Here is a 9,719-nt window from a genome sequence, read left to right as displayed (position 1 = left end):
AAAATGGCCAAACCCAGGTTTAAAAAGCTCAGTAAATTCTCCTGCAATCCTAACAGTTGCAGACAGGTATCTGAACTGTTACTGGTCTCTCTCAGCTTCCTTTTGTTAAAGCTCCACTCAATAGATCTCTGGTAGATGATAACCAAGGGGCGGGAATTTATGAAAGAAATATGATGCAGCTTTTGAAAAATCAAACAGCAAGAAATAGGCCATTTAGCCCATCTTGCCAGTACTAATTCTTTTCAGAGACTTACACAATTAGTCACACTCCCCTGTCTAATTACCATTGCTGCGTAATACCTTTTCTTTTCAAGTATGCATCCAATTTCCTTTTGAAAATTACTGTTAAATCAGCTTTCACCATTCCTTCAGGCTCAAACATCCCAGATCATAACTCACTGCAATCAATCTCTATCAATTGATCTGCAATGAAACAAGACATGAGGTGAGGAAAACCCCAATACGAATGGAGATTTAGAAATCATAGGCACTCTTATACTGTATCCTAACCTGCAGTGGGTTTGGTGACCAAGGGGGCATTTAATCAGACAAGAATGAGGCAGATAGGGATCCCTCTGCCTTCCCACCTCCACAATGATTAAGTCTTTGGAGGGAAGGCCCACAGATGGCTTTATCTCTCCATCACAAACTTAGGCTCCAAAGTGACCATTTAATGTTCAATTAAGGGCCTTATCTCAATGCCACTGACATCAATGCAGTGATGGGCAATGAGGATTTGCCCAACCTGCAGGAAGCGCAACAAGTAAACTCACACAGAGTTCTCAGTCAGGGAGGTTTCTTTCAAAAAAACAGTATCTGGTTGAGGGACCTAGCATTGGGAAGGAGAGACCCGCTGAGATCTATTCTTCATCCTTGCTGCCAAACCCCTTCCCCATGACTCTCACCCTGTGACCCATCACCCACCATTATTTACATGTGACCTGGGATCCAGTGACGATCCTAGGCCAAGGGTGGTATCATACTGGCAGCAGCTATCACCTTCCCTTTGACTGGCCAGCAGTTCTCGGCAACTGGGACCACCGCCCCAGAGGTCCTTAATGCCGGGGAAGGCATGCCGCTGTCCAGTTAAGTGCCTGAGTGGCACTAAATTCAACAGACCTTCCCTAAGAGAGGCACTGTGAGACTCACATTGGCTGTCCAGCCAGTGCAAAAGACCTCCATCACCTCATTAAATCCAGCTCCAGTTCAAATTCACCTGTTCTTCCCAGGAATGGTGCCTACCGCATTTCATGTCTGAAATCACTCATACTGAATCCTAAATGTTATTTTCTATCTCATTTATATTTAAATAAATCTATACTAACTCTGGTCGGCTAATTGATAAAGTATACTGTTGTTTCTCAACATAGTTCAAGTTAATTATGGAATGGTTGCAATGTAGACAAATACAGACATAAAGAGAAATGATTGCGACGTGGCTTGATGTTTTAGGACCTGATTATTTTGGATATAACAATAGACATACCACCTCCTTCCTTATGTCTTACACTGTTTCGCAATTTATGTTATGAATATGTTTCCAAGAACCACTGAATAAAGTGGTGCAGAGGATTACAGATTTGATTACAAGATTAGAGTGAATATGCAGCAGGGGAATTGAGAAGGAAAGCAATTGAAAGGTTCTTTACTGAAAGCATATATGTCATAATAAAGCACTTTATCATTCTCACAAGCTTTGTATCATTACAATTTTTTTAAAGGGGAAGTTAATCTTTCTGCCACCTCTATTCTGGAATTGGTTATTTATGTCACATTGATAGCTGATATCAGTGGTGATGTTTTTGTACCCTCATATTGTTAACTAAACACTAGATGACCCCCCAGTGTGAGTAAGCACCTTGTCACAATTTCATTCCAAAGATCCTTTTCGTAATGTTTTTATTCTATAGTGGGGATGTTACAGAAAGTCTGGAACTAACAACAGTGAGTTAATACCCTACAATTTGAACATTTATTATGAGTAAAGGAGAGCAAAGAGACGTTACATGTCCTTTGATGAATTGTTTACTGTCCATTGCAGCACTGATGTGGAGATGCTGGGGTTGGACTGGGGTGGGCATAGGAAGAAGCCTCACAACACCAGGTTAAAATCCAACAGGGTTTATTTGGAATCACAAACTTTCAGAGCATTGCTTCTTTATCCTCCACTCACCTGATGAAGGATCAGTGCTCTGAAAGCTCATGATTCCAAATAAACCTGTTGGGCTTTAACTTGGTGTTGTGAGACTTCATACATTGCAGCACTTTTTGAGGAGCTCTTGAACTGTGCATTGAAGTGCCATTTAATGAGTTACCGGGTGGTCCATTGCAATGTCTGTCAAGGAGGTACTGGACTATTCATTACTGTACACTTTAATGAGATATTACATTGGCTATTACAGCACTCTTTCAGAAGTTATTGGATTGTTCATTATAGTGGCCTTAAAGGAGTTAATGATCTGCCCATTGCAGTACCCTTTAATGAGTTACAGGGCTGGATATTACAGTGCCCTTTAAGGAATGACTGAGTGGTCCATTACAGTATATTAATTAATGTATTTCATGCATACCATATTGACAAAATGCTTTGGAGAGCAAAGATGTACAGATCTGAATGTAGTAACACATTGTATGGAGTATTGTAACTGTGAAGTGAGGCAGATATTGTGATATGAACACTACGCTCTATGACACTAACAATGAAGCAGACTGCCAATCCTTTAAAAATGATAATATACATGTCCATGTCCTCAGAACTATCTAAACCTAGAAGGCCGTAAACATTACTACAGCAGAACATTAGTAAATTGAGCTACAACTGAGATGTCCTTTAAAATGTTTTTGTAAATTTGGACTATGTGACCAAAAACGTTCTAATTGTTCCTGACAATATAAAACGGTTCTAATAATCATGATAACTCTTCTGATTTTCAGCTCATGGGCCTGCAATAATGTGTCCATGATGTGAAGTAGTTTGACAAGCAGACCTACGGGGGTTTCCCGGAGTACTGCTCGTAGAAATTTCTGAATTAGCTGTCAATTGTTAGTCTCATTATCAACGATTAAACACTAGTCATGCAGATAACAGAGCGATGAGTTTGAAAACAATGCACACAATGGCTGGTCTGTTAGCAGGGCCTGGAGAGATTCACATCTATGATGCCTTGTGCCATTTGTGTGTGCATGTGTCTGTATAGTATTGTGTCGGTAACCATAATCAATACATATCCAGAGCAGTTCTCCAGCAACTAGGACATTCTTTTAAATTTATGGCTAAGCAGAAAAGTGTTATTTCGAGTGCAGTTGACAAAGTATTTGTTATTAATTGCTCTGATTGTTATGATACAACCTTTATATAAGAAATAGGTTAGGAACAGGATGTGTTTATGACTGTGTAATTCAGGTTGATCAAGGTACTTCTTCATTAGTCTAATTTCAGTAATCCTAAAGCAGAAACTTCCGTTCTTTTTCTCATACAGAGCAACAAGGGTTGCTTTTACATTGGATTACATGGAATCCACAGGGAAGGGGTAAGAGGAAGGCACTCTGACTATTTGCCACACTTTCAAGGAGTTGTGCATTTTTTTTATATTCATTTGTGGGACATAGGCAATGCTTGTCGGCTAGCATTTTTTGCCCATCCCTAGTTGCCCAAGGGCAGTTGAGAATGAACCATGTTGCTGTGGCTCTGGAGTCACATGTAGGCCAGACCAGGTAAGGATGGCAGATTTCCTTCCCTAAATAACATTTGTGAACCAGATGGATTTTCTGACAATCAATAGTGGTTTCATGGTCATCAGTAGATTCTCAATTCCAGATTTCTTTTATCCAATTCAAATTCCACCACCTGCCATAGCTAGATTCAAACCCGAGTCTCCAGAACATTAGCTGAGTTTCTAAATTACTAGTTAGTGACAATACCACTAGGCCATCGCCTTCCCACTTGCACACCCAAGTGACTCCGCAATGTGATCACGAGGTACTTCAAACCTTCTGCAAGTGGTGGACACTACAATTTATTCAACCTGAGAATCAAATCTTAATTTAACCCACCTACAATATTAGTTTGGAGAGTCTGTATCTCAGGATCTGGCGCACATAATGTGAGACTGGATACAGTACCACCCATGCAGTGATATGAGACAGCACTTGACCAGCACCCAAGGTCAGTTTAATAAAGTAAATCGTTGAATAAGAGAACTCTACAGGCAGTCAATCCTACAGGATTGTCACCAACACCCTATGACAGACACTATTTGCATCCATGGTACTGTCTCCCTGTATTTGACTTGAATAGAACTGGGCTTCCTGGATTGACCTGCAATTAGCATAAAGGGTCAATCATTGATGTGAAGCAACCTTGGGAGAAAATAGTGATGTTAAAAATCATGTGATTATTTTTAACTTTTATCATGTTAAATATTGAAGCTGTGGATAAAGGCTCATTTGGTTTATCAGTATTTGCAAACCAAGTGTCTTTTCATTGGTTCATTTGAAAGAGTCCCAAATGAATCCAACAAGTTTATTTTTGAAAGAAAGAATGTAATTTTTACAGAACCTTCTGCAACCTCAGGAGAACTCAAAGAACTCTAGTGATGATGGAATACCTGGGCGTGCAGTCACTGTTATAATGTAGCTTCCACCAACAGCAAGATTTCATATTCATCTGTACTCATCTATTTTAATGGTGTTTGTAAGGAATAAATACTAGACAGGAATCAGGGTGGGGGGGAGGTGGTGTGGGGGGGGTAGGTGGGAAGAACTAACTACCCTTCTTTAGTGTACATCTGACAGGACAGGCAGACATCAGTTAAGATACATCTCATCTGAAATAGGGTATTTGCAGCAGGGCTGTGCCCCCTTAGGGCTTACAGTGAAGAATCAAACAAGATTATGACTTCAAGTGAGGGAGGTCGAACAGTTATGGGGAATACACAATAAATGGGAATATATGAAGAAGGGTAGATGAAGTGAGAAGTATTAGTCTACAACAGGTCCCTAAAGGCACCAGTTAACATAGACAAGGTTGTAAAGAAGGCTTATGCAATGCTCTCCTTCATTGGCTGAGGTATAGAATATAGAAGGATATAATGTTGGAATTGTATAAAATACTGATAAGGCCACAACTGGAATATTGTATGCTGCTCTGATCACCAATTACAATCCAATTACATAATTGCTCTGGACAGATTACAGAGGAAGTTTACAAGAATGTTGCCAGGGCTAGAAAAATGTAGCTATGCAGAAAGTTTGGGATTATTTTTCTTGGGACAAAGAAGGCTAAGGAGTGACTTGATTGAGATGTACAAAATTATGAGAGGAAGAGACAGAGTAGACAGGATAAAATTATTTCCCTTGGTGGTGAATTCTAGAACCAGGGGACATAGATTCAAGGTAAGCGGCAGTAGGTGTAGAGGGGACATGAGGAAGAACTTTATTATGCAGAGAACTTTATTATGTAGTGGGTGTCTGGAATTCACTGCCTGAATTGGTGGTGGAGGCAGAGACCCTAAACTCCTCTAAAAAGTACCTAGATCTGCACCTTAAATGCTGTAAGCTACAGGGCTATGGGCCTGGTGCAGAAAGAGAGTTAAGAAAGGGCTCCTGGTTGTCCATAGAATGGCACAGACAAGATGGGCCAAATGGCCTCTTCCTGTGCTGTAACTTTTCTACGGTTCTATGACTCAGGAGGTAAATCCACAATCTTTATGATTCAGATGCCAGAATGCCTTCAGTGAATTAAACGGTGAAGGGTCATCCAGACTTGAAACGTTGGCTCTATTCTCTTCCCACAGTTGCTGTCGGATCTGCTGATATTTTCCCACATTTCTATTTTTGTTTCAGATTCCAGCAACTGCAGTATTTTACCTTTAATTAAATACTTGTGTTGCCAACTGATGCCCTGGTCCTGATTCACACATTTCATGAAACATGAATGCAGTTTGTGCTGCCCCCATCATGTACACCTTCTCACTCACTCTCATTTTCTGCAATACTTTCATTTTTACATGTACCTGGGCACTGTTCCTTAGTTGACTAGTGTCTGCTGCATGGACAGAATACATAACCCACAGAGGTGGAGCCTGAGGAAGAGAGGAGGGGGGATATTAAAGTGGTCTCTTAAATCCCTTGTGAATTTAATTACACTTCACACTTTCGGTAACAGGACAGGTCTGCCTTCATAACAAAGGGGAGTGCAGACAAGTCTTACAATTAGAGGTGGACTGCTGGGCGGTGATGTTAGAGAGCATTTCTTCATAAATAGTGGGTAGTGGAAATCTGCAATCTCCTCTCCCAAACTGTTCCAGAATCCCTACGGTGCAGAAGGAGGCCATTCGACCCATCTGGTCTGCACTGATCACAATTCCCCCAGATCCCATTCCCATAACCCCACATATTCACCCTGCTAATCCAGGTAGAGTTCAGGTGGAGATAAGCACGATCTAACTGAACAAATTCAGGGGCTGAAAGGCCTCGTCTTGTTCCCCTCTTGCTTGGTTAGGGTACTTTTGAGTTGGCATGATTTTATATTTTATTGTCCACATAATTGCTTGAATTGAATAAAGTAGGGAGGCAAAAAAACAAAACTAGGTTACAAACTCTGCACGCCGAGGAACCATCACATCAGTGAAGTTAGCCACCCTACACGTGAGGGAGGAGGGGCAGCTGCAGAAAATTAGAACCGGCAGCGATTTTTTGACGTTGTGTTTTAAGAGATTAATAATCTTGCAGTTGAGAATGCCATGCAATCTCCCCCGGGGTAATGAGCAGAGAAACCTTCACTGATTAGATTAATCCTGGCAAATCTTTATCAGATGAGCCACGTATAAGGATAGCCTCTCAATCAGCTACAGTCAAAAAGGCTGAATTGAAAAAGGCCAGCTTGTGTTTCAAATAAATCCCCCTCCCCTATTGTTATTAACAGTCTTATTTGATGGAAATGTTAACAAAGTTTTAACTTGAATGTTTTTTGGACCCTCTACTTCTGAATACAATTAATTTTCTTTCTACACCTGTTTTGTGTGTGTGTGTGTAAAATTAAAAATCTATCGGTACTCCCACCCCAAAAGTCAGCCTTAGACATAAACTGTTAGAATTAAGTGGAATTTCATGGCAATGTTAGAAACTGGGACGTTGTTCCACTAATATTGGGGCCGGCATGAAATTTAGAGAGATTATCGACTGCAAAGGGTGAAAGTCTGTCAGATTCTCTTTGAGACACCTTTAACGTTGTACCTGCACTGTACCCATCCCTCTCACATCTACCGCCAGCTTTGTATTGGGTACAGCAAGAGAGAGAGAGAGCTTTGGGATCGAAATTGGAACTGAGCAATTTGAGTATAACGCGGGTCTGAAAGCCTTTCAAACGTTTACCCAAACCCATGAATATGGAGCAGGAAATTCTCACCGTCTACCCTTCATTATCCAGGCTCCGGAGTCACTTTCATAACCGGGTTGCAAATACATCTGGAAGTTATTCGATGTTTCAGTGAATGTAAAGGCAAACAGAAGCAAAATCAGTTTTAGATTGGGCACATTTATTAACGAATTAACTGTTCGGGACTGTCTAAGAGGCAGGAGCAATTTTATAACAATCTGTTCTGGTTAGATTTGCCCTCAATGACTTGATGGATGAAGTGTAATCATCGATAACAAATACTCCGGACATTCAAATGACAATTAACCTAAATGAAAGTTATTTCCTTAATCCCAGTGAACAGCTTGTAGAGGGAGATTTGGCTCTTTCTTTTAATAATGGAAGGTCGATACGCGCGCTCCTCTTGTGGTAATCTTTATCTGAGGGACCTTCTCTCTAATCTGCATGTTTAGTAGAAAATGGGCCGGCAGCAGTTTATATAAACTGTTCTCATCCGCCTGCCCGGCTCAGCGAGCCAGACTGTCACAACTGGGGCAGCAGGAACTGACCCCTAACGCACAGCAACACCCCTCTCGCACCTTCCCTATCAGCACATTCACATTCGGTAACAAGAGGAGGCCGTTCAGCCCCTCTGTGGCCTCCTTCACCGATCAATGAGTAATTGTTGACCTGTATTTTAACACCATTTTTCAGGGATTAAAGTCCCGTACTGCAATAAATACCGTGGATGCGGCAAATCTTATTAAACCCGAATAATATGCAGGGGATATGAACTCTTCACAGATACTGAGTATTTCTAGCTGTTTCTGATTTTATTTTCCCCTCTATATGGCTTTACACAGCAAACAACTATCGGTTTTGAACGCTTCAATTGTCCCCAGTGTGCTTCACAGAAAGACAGATTTCCTCTACCTCTTTGTGGGGGTAAAGTGATCCCATGTTTTCATCCTCGAACGGCCTAACTAATACTGGAGACACAGGCAGCACCGAATGGTTATTCCCGAACAGTTTTAAACTGAGCAAACACCCGGGTCTGTACTGTTGGCCAAACATAATCAGTACTGTTGGTTATTAATGATATCGTACAGAATCTAACCAGAAAACCGCTCACTTGTATTGACCACCACAGAGAAGCGGGTTCCAACAATGGTCCAGTGGTCGTTTCGATTCCCAAAGTTTCCCAGAGTTATTATTTCTCTCTCTCCCCGGAATGATTTGTTTAACAATTATTCAAGCGTGTTGGCTGGGGGAGGGGGGGCGGTGGCAGATTTTTGGGCAACGCTGACTCCGTTTGAACCATGTTTTCGATTTATTCAAAAGACCAAAATCCTTTTGCTTGAGTGGCTTCCTGAGACATGAAAGTGAAAGTAGAACAGCATCTTCCAGGCGCAATCACAACAACCTCGGGGGCCTGGAGTTTTATAAATGCATTTACCAGTTTATAACCGACCCAATTTAACAACGCTCGCTCTGAGATATTGTGCAATGCACCCACTAATGAGATGATTGACAATTCTTTGGGATTTAACGCGCAGACTTGGAGTAAGAGAAGTAAAAAGTGGAATTGATTTAGTTTGGGGTGTTAAAACGGATTTTGCCCCCCCCCCGGTAAATTTGCTGTGTTTAGTGTCCCCGGGACTGTTCCACACAGAGAGTGTTCGATGTGTCAACGCCGATAGAAATATCATTTACGCCGGATGACAAGGACAGTCGTTACTGCTGATTATACAAACAGACATGTTTCCATTTATCTAGGTAAAATTGAGCAGGATTCAGCAACAGGTCGGTGGAAGAGGCGGTGGATCACAAATGGTAGTGGAGTGCGCTGTAAAGATCTCCAGAGAGAATCCCCTAACTGGAGTTAACTGGCTCCAGTCTGTCAGTCACTGAGCGAGTACAATACAAAATATACTTTGTCCTCATTCACCCAGACCCATTGACTGACCCCCGGCTTTCCGGCAGGTCAGATTCCGCCTCCCGCAAAAAAAATTCTAACACTGATTTTAAAATAATGATACTGGAGGCTGAAATGCAACAAGGAAAGGTGTCGAGAATTCGGGTGCTGGGGGACAGTTTCAACCTTGCTACCAATCACTTCCATTCCTTATGTTTAATCCTCTGCTCAGAGGAGATTGAGAGGCAGAAAATCAAACACTTTTCCCCTTGGCAGTCAACACTTGGCAATATTTCGCTGTCCCTTTTCCGGTCGTACTTGGCTTGGCCATTTTTTTGTGAGTTATTGAGTCTGGATTTTACACTGCTTTGGGTCTGACTTGCAGAGAGTGGATGTTAATTCCCAGGACTGCGGAAAAGGTCCAAGATGTTTTACTTACATCTCTTT

The sequence above is a fragment of the Carcharhinus amblyrhynchos genome, chromosome 12 (genome assembly GCF_965287045.1).
Source record: "Carcharhinus amblyrhynchos chromosome 12, sCarAmb.v2.hapA, whole genome shotgun sequence".
NCBI lineage: Eukaryota > Metazoa > Chordata > Chondrichthyes > Carcharhiniformes > Carcharhinidae > Carcharhinus > Carcharhinus amblyrhynchos.
This window is presented reverse-complemented; position numbering follows the sequence as displayed.